The following is a 21494-nucleotide window of genomic DNA, read 5'->3' as shown; positions in this document are numbered from 1 at the left end:
AGGATCAGAGGAGAAAGAGAGAGGGTGGAGGGGGTTGTGCATTCTGTGTTTCCAGACAGAATCCTGAAACATGTGAATTATTCTAATGACTGGTGTTAGCATGGGCTGCCAGTGTCTTATAATGACACGCATAAAAAAGAAAATGTCTTTGGATTTCCTAGTCAGAAACATGCCCTCCTCTTAAGTAACTTCTCAGAAAGAAAGTGAGCTGTCTGCTGCTGCATGCTTTAGTTGACTATGTTTTGTCAAACAACAAATAGATATGGCTGCAAAGATTGAGTGATGCATGGAGGAAAGAAAAGAGAACAACAAAGAAAAAAGCTATTCAAAAGACAAGAAGTTAACTTGTGTGAAAAACACAGACAGGGCGAAAAACTCCTGGTCAACATCCTTCAGTATTGATGGCTTCTGTAACTGGCCCTTGACACATTACTCATTCCTACGAACAAAAGACAGACATAAAGTATTTCATTAAGCTTTAGCCCCGTTTGCTTCAAATAAACTGCCAGACAAAAATACTGCGTAGCTCAAAATACCAAATCAACCGCTATAATGTGAAGATGTCAACTTTATATTCAGTCATTTGTAGTAGGGGGCAATTTTCATTTTGATTTATAGACAAATAATACCAATCTTTCATCCAGTGCTCCTGCAATGCCGCCAAAGGTTACAAAGGAAATTGAGATTTATTTTCAACGTTGCTGCCAAAGTAGCATAAAAGATCAAGTTTTAAATAATCTACACACTAGTGAAAACAAAGACAAATGTAACATAAAACCAGGGAGGAAGGTCGTTCAGAAACGCATTCATCATCTTATCCAAGTAAAGTATGTTTGAGGTTGTGCAGATACTGTAGGGAGATGAGTAGGACAGAAAGACAAACATAAGCGATGCGTAGAGACAGTAGAAATACACTGACAATTAAGGGTATGTATGTGGATGTGCATGCTGCTTCTATAGTTTTTCACTGGGAAATTAAGTCATAGTAGAAAAAGAAACAAAAACGTTTACCACCAAATCTTCCTCACAACTTTCATATTGTATCAAATGAACAAAGAAAAGGAAATAAAAAATATATAAAAAATGATTCATTAATAAAAGATGTATTTATCAGTATCAGCTGAATAAGTCATTACACTACCAGTATTTACATTATCACAGCATTACTCTAGATAAATGTATGTGGCTTTGATAATATCATATGTGAACGGGCTTCGAAGCTCTAGAGATTATAGATGTTAAATCCTTAAAGACCATGAAGAAGTAATCGTACCACAGCTTGTTATCTCCCCCCAGTCGTCCTCTCACAACCTCTCTGCATAGAGTAAAGCAAAGATGACCTTGAGGGGACTCTACACATGACCAGATATACATAATGTCAGCTGGAAAGCATCTTCATCACATCGGGGTAAAATTGGCTATTGATTGCACAGACAATACCAAGGCACTTATAAATCTCATGTCTGTTTCACAACCTTTGGTACAAATTAAAATTATTAAAACACCCCAACGTTTCTTTAAAATAACACCAAATTATGTTTCCAATGTTTACCATTGATTAAAAAAAAAATCAAAAAAAAAATCATGCTTTGTCTTTTTTCATTTAGCTGTTGGTGGCACCTGAAAGTGAATAGGAGATGAAGTGGGAGGCAGACTAGAGAACAGCAGAGGAAAGAGACAAAAGGATAAACACAAGTCTATGTGTTCCCCTTTCAGCAGGAATCAAAGCAGCTCCAGTTGCAGGAGTGAAAGTGATATTGTTGCTGTGACAAAGCAGTCACATTGTTCTTTCTGATTACCTCCGTTTATGTGATGTTAAAAACAGCAGGCAGGAGAAAGTGGCAAATGAGGATATTTAATGGACGCAAAAACAGAGAGATGGCGGGAACCTTTATTTTGCATTAACTGTAAACATTGTGTCAAAGACTTCACCGATGTAATATAGAAATTTGATCATCTTGTTTTGATTTTCGGAGCTGAACTTTGTCAGGATAAATGATTTCAAGTTACAGATCTGTTATGTAAATAATTTAATGGAATAGTTACGTTTTATTATAAATAATGACAGATACAGAATAAATAAGAATATCAGGGAATACTACAATATAGACAATGCAATTAAATTGACTCATAGGATGCAAATTCACACTAAGCACAATTGCAATTTCCCATCAATGTTGCACTAATTGCGTGCACATTAAAGGGTAAATCCCTTTTACTTTTGCTCTATTTCCTCTTTTAATTTGCATTTTCCTTAAGCCCCCTATGTAACAGAACTGTTATCATAATGAAGGATTTCTTTCTCTGATTAGAACTGATGCCCCCCCAGGAGCAAAACCATAAGGCTGAAATATGTAGTGCTTAATCTGCAAATACGTACTGCAGATGATGACCACAAACTCCAGTCTTTTTTAATAAATCAAGATGCAGTACATATAAGGAATATAATTATTCTCTAATATGACAAAATACTGAAAAAGAAACCATTTAATGCAGTGCTGATGAAAAAGATGAATGATGAGATTCATTTCTGTTACATTATTTCACTAGCAACATTACTTACAGCACATTGGCATTGCTTTTGTATTAATTACTGTAACAGTAATTATTCCAGCTACAGTTCACTGGATTGTAGTACATACAAATCAGTATTTAATGTCTCTCATTCCTATCCAACACTCCAATCTATAAAAACTATGTTCGGGTAAAAGACAAAAAAAAGAGCATGACAGCTCTAACATCCAATACTTTTTTAAAGAGCAAAAACTATGATGGAAAGGAGAGGAGCACATGGACATTAACCCTAGAAGAATAAAATGTGACAGACAAAATCTTAAAATTACAGCATTTGAATGGAAGTATGGGCTGGAGCCAAAGAGTAAAAGTACAGCCAGACACCAAAAAACCACACTTTACTGTACCTCACACTCTGGGAGGAGGCCTTGTTTACAATTGGGGTCATGTCTGTGAGACTTTATTGCTTTTGGCAGCCATCAGAGCTACAGCCCAGTGCCAGATCTCTGGAGGAATTACAAATGGAGTCAATTACAATATATTTTGATGCATGGGAAAGTTTAGACATTGACCTGGGGTGATGACAATTCCCTAGGAAGTGCTGAGGAAATCAGTCAGGGTGATACGCTGGTGCTATATGAGTTTCTACCCTCCGCAATAAGAAAATCAACTGGGTGCAGTGGTTTACTTCATTCTCCAGACAATCAACCATTTCAATGCTTGTCATGCACTTACTTGAAGATGGTTATTTCTCTTTGCTAAGTCATATTTTTCTGTTATATTCTTATGATCCATATCTGATGTCACAGTAGGAACCGGAGGGTATGAGTTATGAGTATACAAGTGGGTGGCGCTGTGTTTTTTTTTTTTTTTTAAGGCCTGAGAGACAATGGGAGATGAGTGACCATAGCCTGAGGAGCCACGTCTCTGTTGTCTGTTTTCATGCATGTTTGCACATACCAGTGTCAGTGTTGCATTGGCTATTGAAATGAGTGAGCTGTCAAGTGAAATAGATGGGCTGGCTGGAGGATATTTTTGAATATAAACGCAGCTCTATCCCCATCAAGGTAAATGAACAGATGCATTCTCTCAGGTATCTTTGTGAAAGCCACATATGCTAGGACAACAGTTAATTAATTACAGATCGCTAATGACTGTTTGGTGCCTAAACAGCAGAAAACCAATGCATTTATTTAATAATTAATGATCCTGCTCTTAATTTTTAATTCCCATATTCTTGAAAACATGGGTTTTGACAAAAAAAAAGAGAAAAGAAACATGAGCCATTAATGTTAGAGGGAAATTACGTGCTTCGTTATGTTGAGTACACCAAAGAGGAGTGTGTTCACAGGAACAAGGAGATTCTTTAGGCAGGGGAAGGAGAGGACTTGTGTGAGTGCAGTAGACAGGGGAGATGCTCAGTGATGGGGGTGTGGTGATCATAATAGCCTGCAGAGGTTGACTCATGCCTCTAACCTCATTCACAACTTCAAAGTAACACCTTATCACATAGCCTTGCCTATTTCACCTGACACCTCTAAGGGACACACTTCACTTGACATTTCTAGATCTAAGAGACCCAAAACCTTACTTGACTTATTGACTAGCCTGAGATTTGCAAAATACAGAGCCAAGAAATGGCACAATCACAGTAGGCAGGATGATCTAAATAAATGAACAAGTCTCACGGCAGTAGCATTTGTCTCACAATTAAAAATTACACACAAAAAAACATCTATTAAATTAAGCAGAAACAAAATAATAATTCATATTAAGTACATGAATTGATATGCAGTCGCTGCTGGAAGCCATTACCAAGGTGTAATCCTGAAGAGTGGTTTCTCATAAATAGTCAAGATGCAAGGAGCTAAACTATGGTTTGTGTAGTGTGCAGTGTTGACTGGCTTTGCTTTGGAAAAGCAATACAAAAAAATTTGACTTGTTTTTTATTTCTTCTTTTTGTGGCATGATAACTCTGTGGGTTCAGGGATACCCTTTTGATAAAGTTCATTATTCAGTAATTCATAACTATCCTCCATTTCATTTGCAGTTCTGTAAAGAATCAAAGATCAGGAGTGGCTTGAACTACAGCAGATACCGGTAGTTTAAGCATTCTGGAAATACTGAAGCTCAATACCAACACCTCACCTGCAAACTGATCTTTAAAACTTGGCTTACAGATCTGCTGCATTGTACAGTACATCCACTGGCATTGCTGTTCTAACCTTTGATGACCTTTTTTTCTGTTAAAATTATTTTCTATGTCTGTGCATTTTCGTTTTGAGAAAAATTAGTGCACACTGGAGGAGTGATGTTGGTGGATTATAGCATCATCAAGGTGAACTAGCTGGTAATGAGTGAGGTACATTTTTCCCCCTCTTTATTTCCCTCAATACATATTCACTTCTAACCCCCCCCACCCCTCCCCCCACCCCCATTCCCTTCTTACAGTGTGTCTTAGTCACTCTTTGTTCTCATCCTTTCTCTGACTCTGCCTTTCCCCTCCTGTTATTTGACTGTTATGTTCCCATTTGTAGCTCAAGAGCTCCCTCTGTGAGAGATTCAGTTGCCAGACAGAGGGAACTCTTCATGGGTATATTTACACTATTCCTACCCATTTTAACTCATTTTAATATATTTTTTTCAATTGAGGGCTGATGAGTTTTAGTCTTCCAAAACAGTTACTAAATAAAACTGAGTATATATATAAAAAAAATACAAATACTTGTTTCAACTAAATCAACAAAGTGATGGTTTTTTTGGCATAATTTCTACTGATTCAGTGTAAAAACACTGACAATGCTTGAATGAAACAGAAAAAGCAATACTGTATGGTGTAAAGCAATGAGAAAAGACATCATAACTGCCTGATTTTAGTTATATATTCTGTAACAAAATGTAAAGTGGCACACAGACTCTAACCATACTCTCAGTTGAGAAAACTGACACATATATGGTTGTTTCCACCTTAAACTCAGAGAAGTAAATATTGATTTCCCATGGACACATTCCTGAATTTCATGATTTTTTTTTCTTTATAACTTAATTTGGTCAAATGTGTCTGTTCCAATTATCACTTGTACTCATGCACATATCCCAGAAATTAGATTTCCTAATGCTTAACTGTCTGCACGTGTGGAGGTGCATGACTCACAACGAGAGTGTGAGTGTGGGTGATGACTCAAGCACTGTTTGCCTCCTTCTCTTCTGTTTGTTGATGAATAGGTTTATAGATACTTGTCCCCTGCCACACCACATATGATTCACCTGTAATAGCACAGTACACAAGTCATTTAACATGTGTCATTTTTTTTTACACATGGGTCAATGCTTTGTTTTAGTTTTTTGAAAGGGATGTTGTGTATTGGGGTCATCTACATGTTTGATAAAAATATGTTTTTTTTTATTTTGAATAATAAAGGAACTACTAGGTTTAGATTAGGTTAATAGTTTTTAGCCCAGAGACTACAGTATAAACTTATCTTAGCATCAAGACAAAAACAGGAAAATCAGCCTCTAAGCAGCTGTATAACTTAAAACATTTCAGTTTTATCAGGGTTTATTAGGGAATATCTCTGCACACAATCTACCTTCTTTTATTTCATTTTTGGTAAACAAAAGGGTTAGCCCTATCGGTTATTTTGGGATCATTGGAGCTGATGATAGGCTTTTTGATCTTTTGGACAGAGCCAGGCTCCTGTCAATTCCAGTTTTAAAGAGGAACTATGCTGGATTTTCCCCATGATTATGCTACATTTTTACCTTAAAGCAGAAGTAAGCGGGATTTTTGTGTTAATATAAGTCTTAAATAGTTATATCTTCGATGGCAATCACTTACATAGAGTGTTTGGTCTGAAACACGGGTCTGTCTGTCACTCTGCTGTGCTGTAAGCCGAGGAGAAAACTTTCCTTGTATCCTACAAGTTTTATCCAATGAGGAGAGAGAACGGCATGAAGGGCTGTGTGTGCAGCCAAGGGATGCGTGTGAATGTGGTGACATAGGGACGAGGACCAATAGATCCATGACGAGGGCGGGGGCTGCTAACTCCATCGGCTGATAAGAAGTTATGGTGCGTTCAAGGCAACCCGTAACCCGTGTTTTTCTGACCTGTGAAGTTCACGGGTCGGAAGTTACAAGTGGCCGTTATAGTGACTTTCACAGGCAACAGGTCGGAAAAACACGAGTTACGGGTTGCCTGGAACGCTACAAAGTCGTAAGTCGTGACTTGAAGCCGTAATTTACGGTTTCAAAAGCCTGCCTGGAACGCAGCATTAGCCAAAACGACCGGATCGCTTACTTCTGCTTTAATTAAAAAGCTCTGGAGTAATTGTGATTGTTAAAGGGATTAACTACAAGTTTAATTCCTCCTGTCCAGTAGGTGTCACACTCATACTCACCTGCTCTCGCTCCAACCTTCAATTGTAGCTACTGGTAGCTAGGTATGCCAAATACCACTAAGCTAACGCTTATAGTTTTTAACGAGCAGAAGCTCTGGTGTTGGCAGCGGACTGAACGAACCCGACAAACTGTCAGCATCACGCCTGCACAGTACCGGCTGACCAGTAGCCTAGTTAGCATTAGCAACGTTACCGTACCGGCTGTCCATTAGTTAGCATTAGCAACATTACAGTACCGGGCCGGCTGACTGTTAGTTAGCATTAGCAAACATTTACCATTCCAGTCCAAAGGAAAGCGGCAACCTCTGCGTGGCTTTTGAGCCCCTTTGCTTCCTTAAGTTGGCATCAACGCTCAAAGGCTTGGCCGATGATCACTCTAATCCTGCCTTGTTTTTGGTCTGCTTGAATTTGAGAAATATAACGCCGGGACGATGCCATTTCTCCACAGAGCTATCACGATCTGGCACCCCCTGAGCTCCGCCTCACGTGACATCAACGTACTAATGCTGTTGGCGCAGAGATCATTTCATGTCAATGTTGCCAATGTAAATATTTCTACATTTTGGATGCTAGGATTATGTCTTGGGTCATGACCTCCAAGCAGCCACACTACCCAGCAGTCCAGTGGTCCACCAATGTGGAATATCAATCGTTAATCACTCCACTTGATTTACACCATCCATCCATGGAGACAGCAATCCTTTACATTTCCAAGCATTGCTCTGTGAACTCTGGCAATCATGCCAATTGCTGCCATCGCTTTCCCTGATTATTGATGAGATTTGTATGGAAATTGTGCATTCACTGAAGGAGAGAAGGCACACAGACTCTTCATGATTGGCTTAAGCTGAGCAGTCATACTGAAGAGGAATCTGTTAGATGGTAGGTCACATCCCCTTTAGCATATTGGTTTTATCTTCCAGCGCAGATGACTGGTTATGGTGGTTCCCTAACAACAGAAGTGGAGCAGGGGATGGAGAAGTAACTGAATGCATTAAATAGACTTACTGACTGGAAGATGTGGAACTGGGTACAAGGTATTTGGTAGTGGCAGCAGGGATGCATTTTGAATTATTTAGTTAAAGGCACAGTGAATGTAGAAGAGGTGTGTTAAAACCATCAGCCTGACCTTTGCAACTCATAGATGAGCATTCGAAGCAGCTAACTGACAAGAGTATTAGATCATAAACAAACTGACCCAACTATAACTTTTCTTCATAGTCAAAAGAGATAGATGATGTATGACAAACCTTTCCTATTTCAAGCATCACCTATATCACAATTATTTTACTCTTTTTCCACTAGGAGTCTGTGTCAGACATTGATGTCTTCTGAATGTTTAGGTGAATTCCTGGGCATCAACCATTCAATAGCTGTTGAGTGAACCCTAGAAAAATGTGCTGTTTTCAGTGTCAAGTATGAAATTGTAATTATTTCCGATGAAAATAATCTACTCAGATATTTGCAGTAACTATACGAACATGATCTTGCAGCCTCCTCACTAATTAACACACATCAACTTGTGACCCTTTAATGTAAACTCAACTTTTCATGCAGTGCTGTATGAAGAGTGTCTGATTCAAGGACAAAGCTGAAAAGCCCAGAATATTTACAGTGTGATTTCTGTATTAATTCTTTTAACACCTTTGGTACATATCTACAGTAGAGTGTATGTGGAAGTCCTTCTTTCCTTTAAAGCTCCTTTGCATCAATTGGAAGAAAAATGTGTGCTTATGTTTAAACTACTTGACAATAGATATGCATATAGTTTCTAAAAAATGAGCACTCATTCAGGTTACATATACTTGTTCCACTTTTGGATGTAGCTGTGCTGTGACCTACATGTAACTACCTAAATTAGGATTTCCTGTGTCCCTATATCACATTAATGAAGTAGATGCGGAGAGATTCATATCCCTTGCATGGTGAGAAAGGTCAGATCAATTCTCCCACCGACCATATCTGTCTTCATTTACTGAAGCAGGCAGCAGAGAAAGACCTCACAGAACATAACATATCTTTCAGAAACACATGTTTAGGTAAGTGTACAATCATGAAGTAGTTGAGCATGGATGTGTTCAGTATTCATTTGGCTGGAGTGTCGACATGTCTTTTGTTTTCCATCCACACAAGACAAGGAGACTTGGTACGCACGACTGCTAAGCCATAAACACAGCCCCTTTCCACCTCAGGCAATCCTTAAACTTATCAGCAGTGTAATGAGACTTTCGAGCTGGAAGATGAATTAACTGGCTGATTTTCTTGTTTTATTCCCCCCACCCACACTCATTCACACACACATAGAATCTGAATAGAGCATCTGGAGCATCCAGGAGTGATGCACCACGACCAAAGCACACAGAAAACATACAGGGGTGAAAAGCTGAGCATCTGATTGTGTTATACTGAACCAGTATGCAACAATCAGCACCTTGTATTAAAGCAGATATCAGTGGAATGTTTTTGTTAATATAAGTCCTAAATAGTCCTATTTTCCGTCAGCAATCACTTACATGAAGTATTTCAGCCTAAACACGAGTCTCTCCGTCACTCTGCTCTGCTGTAACCCGAGGAGAAAATTTTCCTTGTGGGATACAAGTGTTATCCAATGAGGAGAGAGAACGGCATGAAGGGCTGTGTGTGCAGCCAAGGGATGCGCGTGAATGTGGTGACGTAGCACGAGGACCAATTGATGCCTGACAAGGGCGGGGGCTGCTAACTCATGGTGCGTTCAAAGAAACTCGTACTTTGTGTTTTTCCTTCCTGTGAAGTCATACCAGTTCGATCTGGTACGAGTTCACGGGTCGGAAGTTACGAGTGGCCGTTATAGGGAACTTTCACAGACAACAGGATGGTAAAAACACGAGCTACGGGTTACCTGGAACGCTACCAAGTCGTAGTTGTGACTTGAAGCTGTAACTTACGGTTTCAAAAGCCTGCCTTGAACGCAGCATTAGCCGAAACGGCCGTGAAGCTGATATCTGCTTTAATGAACAAAACAAGAAAAAAACCTGAAAGTAGGCATAGCCTCTGGCCTATATAAGAACTGGTTCCAAATTGTCGAAATCATTGTGATCATATGCCTTGTATCAACTCCTGTCAATGCTGACGTGTGTTTTTTTGACAGTTATATATTGTAAAAAAAAAAAAAATCAAACTCACGCATCTATGCTACTGGAAAAGGAGCAAGCCTGGGCTTTATTCATGCAACCCTGAAACAAATGCACTTTCTATCGTACACGTCTCTTACAGCCATTTTGTCTATTGCTGGTACATATTGCCATTATCTATAACCATCCTATGCAACTACAAGACCTACTGTATACTACAGACACAAATGATAAAGATTAAACTGTTTGTATCTCACATTTAAACAACACTCTGACCATGATAACCAGCATACATAAGCCAAACCTTTCTGACAAAGCAGGCTAAAGTAAAAACTGAATATAGTCTAACCTTTTTTACAGTCAAAACCAGATTATGCAAATTACACCCTGCATTGTTACAGTAGGCCATATTCTATTTTAACCACTGAACTAACCAGGAACAAAGCCAAAATCGTTTTGTCCTGACGTACAGTAGGCTACAGCATACATGCCTGACTCAGGCAGATTTTGTCAAATACATTCTGTGGTCTAAGTGAGTCAATATCTATAAAGAGTGTTCAATAGTATAAAAATGTTTGGCTTCAGTATCTGCAGCCACATATTTTGTTTAAGAGAAAATGTTAAAGAAAGCTGCCCCACCCAAGGACACCAAACTTAACGCAAAAGCAAAAAAAAAAAAAAAGGAAAATAAAAATAAAAGTTATATTAACGACAGGAAATAGTGGCAGTCAAACACTGTCTAAGTAGGTGGTGTTCCAATGTAACCCTAATCACAATAATGATACAACTGGACTTGATTTTGCCGCATTTAGCCTCACACTACAAAACCTGGGGGGTTAAAACCTAAAAAAGAAGAATGGAAAAAAAGAAAAAGAAAGTTTAGTCAGTTTAGTCAACACAGTGTGGGCTAAGATGAGGCTATGTTAGTGGCCAGTTAAGAGTAAAGTGTATCAAGTGTTAGGTGCCCAAGGACTAGCAAAAACATAGCGAGACTAGAACTGCAAGAGGCATACAGTACAATACCCAGGTGTTTGTGTTGTTATCTTGTAGCCAGAGGTAGCTTCACTGTGTGCTCCCATTTAGCTGTTACTTAGGGCTAGTAGTTTTGTAGCTTGGAGCCAATCAGCCTATTGTAATAACCAACAGCTTTAGGCTTTGCTGAAAGCTGTGTCTGCCCTGAATGTACAGTAGTACTCCATGAATATAGGTCACCAAGGAAATGAAATTTTAACCTTCAAAATACCTGGAAGACTGTATGTTTACGAAACAAAGCCTGAGGGGGATCATCATTACAAAATGAGTTCAGTCACTGGAGAGACTCTTTTCTGGAGGCTAATTTAAGGTGGACTTTCCTGGATTTAAACTACATTTTAACAATGTCTCTCAATGCTATCTGGTTAAAGCAGTAAATGGTAGATGTAACCAGTTTAAATGAAACCTGAGACTATTTACAGTAAGCCCCCTATATGATATAGCCTTTGATTTGCTGGGTGCTGATGATGGGAGTTAGTGAAGAAATGTGGAACATGATAACTGAAGAGTTTTGACTTTTCACATAATAAAACACGCACAGAAGGGAAAATCACACTTGTATTGTACTGAAAGGGCCATCTTTCATGTCGATGGGCTCTATGCACAGCTCCACTACTTCCTAAACTTAATGCTGCTCCTTTGTTTCCTGTCTTACATTATTGGATAAACTGATTAATCCAGGTGTGTCAGACCATTGTGACTACTCAGACACACCTGGATTAATCAGTTTGTCCAATAATGTAAAACAGGAAACGAAGGAGCAGCAGTAAGTTCAGGAAGTAGTAGAGCTGTGCATAGAGCCCATTGTTGAGTGCAGGTGGTCAGAACTCGAAGGTAAAGTGGGAGGTGAAAAAGAAAAAAACAAAGGGGGGAAGGTATCAAGGGAACTTACTGAGGCGTGTGGTTAATGTCCATGCTTTGTATCCATAGTCAAATCCAGACGCTCAGGATACAGCTTGTTCCTGCTAGCAGTGACTCAGTGAGGTGAATATTCTCTTCTAAGCACTTTTGAAAAAGCATTGGGAGGTTAAAGTTTGGATACTTGTTTTCCCTCACACACTATTTCAGCACTGTGGGCTCAGGGATAGCCAGCATGCTACCACATTGTAGAGATCTATAAGGCATGCTTGAAAAGAACCGGGATGAGTCTTTCCCGCACTTGATTAAGTCAACTTGGAAACATAGCTCAAGGGCAAAAAAAGGGATTATCATTGTCTTCCTCAAAGATGGAAGCTTTAAATGTGCCCATAAAATTAGTGGAGTCATTGTCATTCCCTGCTAATGGTCTGCCTGATTAGCTACAAGGCTATTGTCCACCTTCTACAGGAACAGGTGCACTGCATTTAGGTGGCCATCTCAGATAACGACGGGTGTAGCAGAGTCTGCACACTCCACTGAGTATGTGGTGGTTCACAACATGAGGTCCTCATTGGACAGGCTATCCTGGAACAGAGATTCTTAAGACTAAGCCATAAGCCAGGGTCACACAAGCTGTGTGAGACTGCATATTCAAGTCCAAAGCAGACCAAACACACTGTATGAGCATCCGCTGCCAAGGTTTTACACTCACAGCAGCACTCGACCAGTGGCAAATTATCTCTGGTGGTGGAGGGGAAAGCCTTGGCAGAGGACAGTCTGTGACAATAAAACTATTTCGCTGCTGAGTCTTCAGTACTATAAGATGACTAAAAGAATTTCTACTGGATGTGATTAGTGTATCTGACAGTCCATATACACAATGCATCTATTGTCTTTCCCTCAGAGTGAAGTGGTTAAAAATTGCTTTGACAGCTGCTGGCTCCGCCACTGTAGTCATAAAATGTGATTAATATTTGGATACAAGTTAATCAATAGGCAAAATATAATTCCAGTTAGCAGCTGGCTGGTGTGAAAGCTGTCTCCTGGCAGCAAGTTTGAGTTACAGTATAGCTGGCTATATGGTGACACAAAGACTCTTGGTCCTCTGAAAGGCTAGTGAAAAGAATAACAGGAGATTCATTGTACTGAAGAATGCGCAGGATCAATAAAGTTCAATGTATGTGATTCTGTTTGGAGAAAGGAACCAACTGAGCTCTGTTGTGACTACCATATACTAGGAAATAACATCCTGCCACTTCACACAGATCTCATGACTGCCCGTCATGGCCAGTGAAATGACAGGGAGATATCTGTGTAGAGGCTCACAATGACAACAGTGCATTTGAAGAGCATTGCATTCAAAACTTTTTCCTCCTGAATATAACAATAATAATCATAAAAATAAAGATGGACAAAGGCAAAGCAAGATAGAAAGCTGCAAAACTGAGGCAGAGGCCTCTCCAGGTGAAACAAAGTGTACAGGGGAAGCTGGAAACAATAATGGGCTGACATGAAATATAATCCCCTCTGTCTGCGATTTTATTGGCAGGCCCTCCAAAGAATGGTGGCTCCCCTATTATGACTTAACACATCAAAATCGCAGCATAGCACACACAGAAAAGGCCACCTGATGATAAACACAGCAGACATCGTCAGAGGCTTTATCTCATGGCTGCCTGCAGCTCAACACGGGTTCAATTTGGCCCACAACAATCGATTCTGTCCCTCCTTACCTCTGCTTCAGCTGGTGGAATAAAAACAGACCTTTCTGTAAAGAGCAGGTCTCAGCTGGTATGCCATGTCAAGGCAAACGGGAGGAGAAGTAGGGACACCGATACCTGTATTGTGGTTGACCATCAAACTGACTTGCAGGTGTTCGCATTACATTTTGATCAGTGTCACAGTAGCAGAGCTAATATCAACTTTTACTATTACAAATGAATCAAAATACACATGGCTAAATCAACAGAAAAGAATAGTAGGACATACTGTAGCTTTGAGTTACACAAATCAAATTCAAATTGTGCCAGCTTTCACCAACTTGTTTGTGTTGACAGAGCTGGGCAGCTGCACCACTTCACCTGCCTCCAGGGTGCACCAGCAAGGGAAAACCCCGAGGGAGTGATAACTCCAGCAACACTTAGGGGACATGTCATAAATACCCCGGCTATCTTACGCCTATCAGTGCCTACAATAATCAGTAACAAACCTAATGAAACATCAAACTAAAGACATTAATTGATTAGTTAGGTGTGTTTTTTTTCTGGCTATTAAACATGTGCAATGACGCGCAGCAACAGTTTGTTAATTTAAAGACGGTAATGTCCTCAGTTCGATTTCAGTCAGTATCCTTTGCAGTGTGACACATTCTTCTCTCAGTCACTTTAAAGGTATTCAGAAAAGAAAATTGAATTTGAGCCCACAGTGGGTCTTAACATTAGTGTAATAACTCATCTATCAGACGATGTAGCGCAAACTTTGTGCAAAATTCTATTTTCAAGTAAATCCGGGATGAAAGTGCGGTAGTTTTTTTTCGCATTGGATAATGCAGGTGCACAAATTATGCATCACGTTGCTCACGATTCATCAGCCACTGATATTGGATCCGTCATCCGTCAATCAAACGTCTGAGACATACACACACCGAGCTCGGTCTCGCCCCAAACATTGAATATCCCGCCCGCTCGATAACAACCAATCAAATTTGTTTTCCTTACTTCGTAAGGACAGATTGTATTACACTGGGTTTTTGATGATGCAATATTATACATTACAACATGCATACAAGTGAACTCATACTTCACAGAAGCCCTGCATATACTTAGTATAGAATCAATAAATTGTATAATTGTAATAACACGTTGCATGTGACATACTGTCCCATTTCCCATGTTTTTTTGTTGTTGTTTTTTTTTAAGTGAATCTGTCTAAATCCACAACATCACTTTTATTTGGCTTGCAGAGCATAAACACTCTTGGTAACATAACATTATTGTAGCTATAGTGTATGTTTTTTTTGTTTTTGTTTTTTTTCTCATCCTTTTCTATTGTGGCCACAAATACAAACGTTTTTAGTGTGTGGACAAGCTGCCATCTTTTGGGTAATATCATCCTAAAAGGTGATGCTGTGGCTGGATATCTCTGTTGGTAAGAAAGCATAATCATTTCCTGAACTGAAAGCAGAGGGGGTGAGAATGATATCAGATTCATTACACTGAGGAAAAGCATTCTGCTATGGTGGTACGCAATATAGAACACCCCTTTCATGACAATTATTAATACGCTGCCCCATTTATTTGCAGTATCAACCTCACTCCAATGAAGGTTGTCCCTCTGATCAGTATGCAGGCGACCTGGCTTCAAATCCTCAATTTCACATGCAAATGTGGTGCAACTGATTTAAATAATATTTGAATATGGATCACACAGTGTGACTCCATATCACAGAGCTGTAAAAAAAAAAAAAAAAAAAAAGAAGGTGGAAAATGCAAATCATCAACATGTAAAAGAAAGGTCATAGTCAGGACCTGTTAGATTTATTTTGGAAATAAAGAGTTGGCTGCTAAATTAAACTTGTTCCATAAAGCCTCAGGACAAACTTAGAGATCAGCATCATTTACATCATAAAAGAAAACACAATATGGTCTCTACTTTGCTAAGGAAGAAGTATGTGTTGTGAAGGTGGATTTGGCTGGTGTGCACCAAACACACAGACCTGTTTTCATCCTAGATTACAAAACATGCTAGGAAGAGGAGAACAGGTGATATTCACAAAGCTTTGACAACAGTGAATCTTGTGCCTCAGTCACACTCAATTCGCCCACAACACAGAGCCCTATCACTGTAAACACTTGAGAGAAGCAGCATGACACCACTGCAGGTGCAATGGTTTACACACTAGTTCACAACAATATAGCTGTGATCATTTTGAAATTCACCAAAGCAGAAATCAGTAATTTTCTGGAATGGGAAGAAGAAAGAAACAACCGTGTTGCATGTTGAGAAAAAATACCTGGAAGATGGCTTTCATGATAGAAACACATAAGCACGGTCTTGTCGGACCCAGCAAAAACCAAAGTGTGCCACATAAATGTTGCAATACAGGCAGTGAATGCCTATGTATTGCTATATCTATGCTCCCCTGGGGGTATAAATCACAAGTGATAGTGGAATCCTCACACATAGTGGCATGCATTAACTGAAAGGGGCGCATGGGAGCCTGCTCCCCTGGGCCTAGTAAAAGTCCAATGAGCAGCCCTGCAACGCTCGCTTCAGGCCATGCCTTTAAATTATATATTGATGACAGCCCATGATAAAAATTACCTGATTTAGTATCCAAAATCAATTCCCAGCCCCATGATGCACAGGGGTTGGCTAGCGAAAGCTGCCCAGATTCTTATGACAGCATTTGAGCAACAGACACGTTTCCTCAAGCAGTGGTCAATACAAGGAGAAAGTGTGGGAAGGAATTCAAGACAAACAGAGGCACTTTAGTGGAATAACCACCTAGTCAGTAAATAATCTGTTGCCTCTCTAGGTAAATAGTATGTCTGGTACGATGGGTCTTTTTCTTCATGTCATGGTGTGATTTGTGTCTGCAGAAGAATGGGGATGGACAGAACTACACAATAAATGAGAGCTCTAAACTCTTGTTCTGTTGATTTGAAACATATCACTGAGCTTTTTTTCTTCAAGTACACTTAACCATGACAAAGTGTGTGTTTGTGTAAGATTTGAGATCTGAGAATTTCTGTTCAAGTATTAGTAGGAAAACCTAAAATTACAAATTAGTTTTGATATCAACTTAGCAACGTTGTATTCTGTTGTTAATTGCACAGGAGGATTTGCTCTTAAAAGAAAAACAGCACAAGAGGATAAAACCCAAGTTTTCAGAAACACCAACACACAGACACCATGCCTGATCTTTGAGAGACACTTGAAGCACATTCCTGCCTACATGATGTGAGACAAGAGTATCAAGACTCCACTTTCAACGCAGTGAAAAGGATCACACAGAACTCAGGAGTGATTTAAATATTTAGCTTCCCACCTACTTCATCGGTATACTTTAAGTACTAAAGTAATGCCAGTGAGGCGCGGTGCATGGCGCAGTGGTTAAGGCGGCCGCCCCATGTAGAGGCTACAGTCCTCAACGCAGGCGTCCCCGGTTCCAATCCCGCGTCGGGCAGACCTTTCCTGTGTGTCATTCCCCCTCTCTCTGCCTCCCTCTTTCCTCACTATCTCACTATGTGCTATCCAATAAAGGCAAAAAGCCAAAAAAATATACTTAAAGTAATGCCAGTGAAAGCCCAGGCATGTGCACCAGGAGACCTAGATTTTAGATAATTAATATACCAGTTCTTATAACTTTTATGTGTTTTTTTCTTTTACAATACTTCAGTCTTGTTTAATGTTACATGGTTTTGCAGGATTTTCTGCTACTGTAGGTATTATTATGAGGTTCTTACTAGATGGCATTGTATCAAGACTGAGGAATGAAATTAAAATAATAATAACAATAATGGCGTTCGCTCAGTTCAGTTCAGGAGTTTCTCTGTTTTGTTAGTCTTCGGTCTTTTCTATGAATTTTAATTAAGTCAGACAAAACCAAATCAGTCATCCCAGGATTATAAAATAAAATGTAATTTCCCATTTATGCTGGAAAGAAGTAATACTTCTTCTCTGCTGAAAAGACGTAATACAAGTGGTTTGTGGAGGACAACTTGGAAGAGCACTTTGGGTTAATGCTAAAATGACTATTTAACAATTGTATGATACCTATTTGGTAAGCTTAGCCTTTTTAATATAGATCTCAGCACTGAACCGTCACATAAGCACACAACATAAATCCTGAGCAGGGTGGGCATATTGTACTGTAGATTATATTCTTTCATTGAGTCAATATTACAAATCCCTACACTTGTTATTGTAACGCCTCAACAGAGCCTTATCTAGAGGGTGCAGGGATCACCTCAGGGAAACTCAATTTCCTGCTCATTTGTGCAACAATCTTAATCATTATCTTACTCATCAGAATCGCCTGATAGACATGCTATCACGAGTCTCTCCATGAAAACAACTTCAAAGTTCACTAATGTTTAGCACAATGTCCTGTCGGTGACTGCTGCAGTTCAAGAATGCAGCAGATCTGTTACTCAGCAAATGCATGTCAGGTCAGAACCATTGTGTCTGCCTCACCTCATGTTAGATGCTTGTATCAGTGCAAACAGATGAGTCTGCTTTGTGATACTGTCCTGAGCAAATGTTGATGTAAAACACCGAGCCAATCACTAAGCCAACCACTGTTGAGTTGTTAATCAGAAATACACATCAGACATCACCATGGTACCTATCTGTCATGAACTATTTCACATGTTTGTTTGGTTTTTTTTCAACCTGTAATTCCAAAGCATGAATGAGCTGCACAAGTGATTTGAGAGTTTTGTATGAACATACGAGTAACTGGATTACCAATGGAAATCACTGCTATACACAATCTGCCAAGCAGCAGTTCTCAACAAATAAGACAAAGATAAAGGGATAAACCAAACCATGTGAACGGGGGAAGATAATATAAGTACAATTTTAAAATAATTCATGAGATTGGCCTTGAAATAATGGACAGAGATAGGTGTATCTCACAAAAATGAGATCAAGCTGCTGCCTCTCTCACTGCTCAGCCCAAATCCAGGTCTTTATCTACAAAGCAAATGGTTCTTCTAATCAATTCTTCATGGGAGCAACAACCAGCAGCATAAAAGTTACCAAACCCAGGCTATTTTAATGATTTCATGATAATGTGAGGACACAGGATGAGCCATTGGTAATGACTCTAAACCGTACTGCACCCTGTGTGCAACTGGTGCTCCAAGTGACATTCCCCTCTGCAAAATAACACTGTATAGCTAGTTATGGTCTCTTGGGAATTACTCCTGCTGAGTTCAATCACTGGAGATCATTACACATGACTTTATATTTGAAGGGATTTGAAGGATATGAGTATTATATGTTTTTTTTTTAATTCAGTTTACCCTTTCAAGCTGTTCTGTAAGTCTGTTGATCAACTATTGATACATTCTGTAAACACTACAATTTGTTTTGATCTTCAGGGGTGGATTGGTTCTAGTTATGAGTTGGTGGAGAAAAGCAGAGTTACATTTGAAATGGAGCTTCCTTGTTCACCTCAGCTCATGGAACACTCCCAGCATGGGAAATGGTCTACTGTGACAGGCTGAATTTCTAGGCTGGCAAACAGCATTATTCTCATTCCTGGTCCCATTGTCAGCTCTCATTGAAATCTGCTGTCACGGACTGGAGCCTGATGCTAAGCAGGGCTGCTGGCCTCCCTGCATGTGTCTATCTCTGTCTACATTCATACTGCCTGGCCAAAGTGGTGATGTAAGAAATCAGAGGTGGAGGGAAAGAGCGATGGACAGGAAGAAGAAGAAAAAAAGAAAGAGAGAGAATAGTTGTTTTGGTCTCACAATGAACTACTCATCCACCATGAAGTGAGTAAAGAAAAAAAAGAATAAAGAAAAAAAGAAAACTCTCCAGAGCTCATCACTCATCCTGAGCTGGTGGAGCTGGACAGGTCTGTTTCCTGTTCCTAATATTCTTCGTGACAGACTGTCCATTTACACTGCTGGCCTCCCTGATCCTGCTCTATCACTTTCAGGGTCCAGGGATAAGTATACCTTAAACAACCAGTGAGGAAATAGTTTCACTTCTTAGCCACACTGACAACAAAATGGACTAATGATTGATTGTACTTGATGTTTACTGGTGGGGAAACTAAACATTTCTTAATATAAACCTGAAGATCTGAATTCAGGATTTGTGATCCAGCACATCATGTAAACTTTAGTTTAATTCTACCAGCATGTCAATCATCTATATTTTCTTTCTTTCTTTCTTTTTCACAAAACGATGTGTTGGTGTGATGGTGATTGTTAAAGGCGGCAAACTCTGTGATGAAAACAAATATTTCTGGCTTTGGTTTGCTAGCTGTGTGTGCAGCAATGCAGAACATGTCCACTCAAATCATCTGGAAATCTGGGTCTCAGGACTCCAAAGACTGTCGTTGTTTGTGTGTTACTGAAGACTTTGCCTTCAATAATACAACTACCCTTTGCTAAATTCCTTTGATGTATAAATGATGAGTTCTCAAACACGAAAAGCTTCCGAGGAGAGTTTGCTTGGTGCTTAGGCTCTGAAACGCCAACCAAATGATAGATGGAAAGGTGCAGGCCTAATACGAGCAGGGCACTCAAATGTAAACAAACCCACAATCATTAACAGCAAACTTTTATGACTTGACCAACAGTGTGAAAGCCAGAACTTCCAAACATAACCAAATGGATACCACAGAAAAGTGCATCTAGCTGCCCTTCTTTACATCCTAGACCTAGAGCAAAGTGGTTTTCTGATGTTCTTATCCTATTTAAACTATACTCCATCCACTGGATCATGTTTTGTGTTCAATCTATTTTTTATATAAATCAAAACTTAGGACCAGATATATTCTACCATTATCAGTGGGAGGATCTAACCCTATTGATTTAGCATTGATACAGATTTCAAAATGTTTACACTTGAAAGTTAGAGCTTAAAATTTAGGGAAGCAGTAGACAAATACGCAGCAGAGCCAGAACACAAAAAAATAACTTATTTAATAACTGAACACTAGTACAACCATCTGACTACTCTGCCTAATCTAAGTTTCTTCTGAAATAGGAACATTTTTGTTTCTTGACTATTGCTTCGAGTCATCTAGGGTACAGTATTAACCAGCTCTGTCCGCCTGGATTTGTATTTTACTTTGCCTCTTCTTGCAGATCCTCTCTGTCTTAGAGTGGAAGGGAAGCATTAGTGAGCTACAATCTCCAGGTCTCTTCATAGATTTTCAAAAGGGTATCAATCCAGGCTTTAGCTGAGCCTCTGAAGTGCACACAGAGACAAAGCCACTCCACTGTTGTCTTGGGGTTGTGTGCTCTTGGCTGGTATAGGCGACTCTCCACCTAGGTTTGAAGTTATGTGCACTTGCTGCAGTTTTGATGAAAGTCTCCCTGGGGCATGATCTTGTAGCCACTTAAACAAAGCCACATGATGAACTCCGCCTGGGTTCTCATTTGTAAAACTGTGGCTGATATTACACTAACTACATGTACAACAAAAGATGAAAACTGCATATCTTTAAAAAATATTCCAATTTAGAAAACTGTCTTTACGTTCACCTTGCAATTTCCCACTTTATAAATTGCAATAAAGTTGAAATGCTGCACAATGGTGAGCCTCATATCACACCCTATTAACTCTCGCGATTAAATGGCAAATGGAATTCCCATTGAGAATATTAATATGCACCTAAATCAGATTGTCATTCAATTACTTCTAAGGGAGAATGGAAAAGTTTGACTACAAATCTAAGAAGGGAAATTTCACTGACTGTGAAATCGATTATTTATATATTTCTGTGTGTGAGTGAGATGGTCTCTTGTTAGTGGCAACAGCTATGGCATTCCTACTTAGAGAGAGTTTATCAAGTGGCTGCATATCACTGCAGCAGTGAAAGCTATTAATTCA

The 21494-nt window shown here is 39.5% G+C and overlaps 1 protein-coding gene across 4 annotated transcripts in view; it reads right to left on the bottom strand.

The window, feature by feature from the left end:
• The window catches only part of diaph2 (diaphanous-related formin 2), a 346642-nt gene that overhangs the window by 102558 nt on the left and 222590 nt on the right, over positions 1-21494 (bottom strand). The gene's annotated exons all lie outside the window — the stretch shown is intronic.

Source organism: Trachurus trachurus, assembly GCF_905171665.1.
Source record: "Trachurus trachurus genome assembly, chromosome: 10".
Taxonomy (NCBI): Eukaryota; Metazoa; Chordata; class Actinopteri; order Carangiformes; family Carangidae; genus Trachurus; species Trachurus trachurus.
This window is presented reverse-complemented; position numbering and strand designations above follow the sequence as displayed.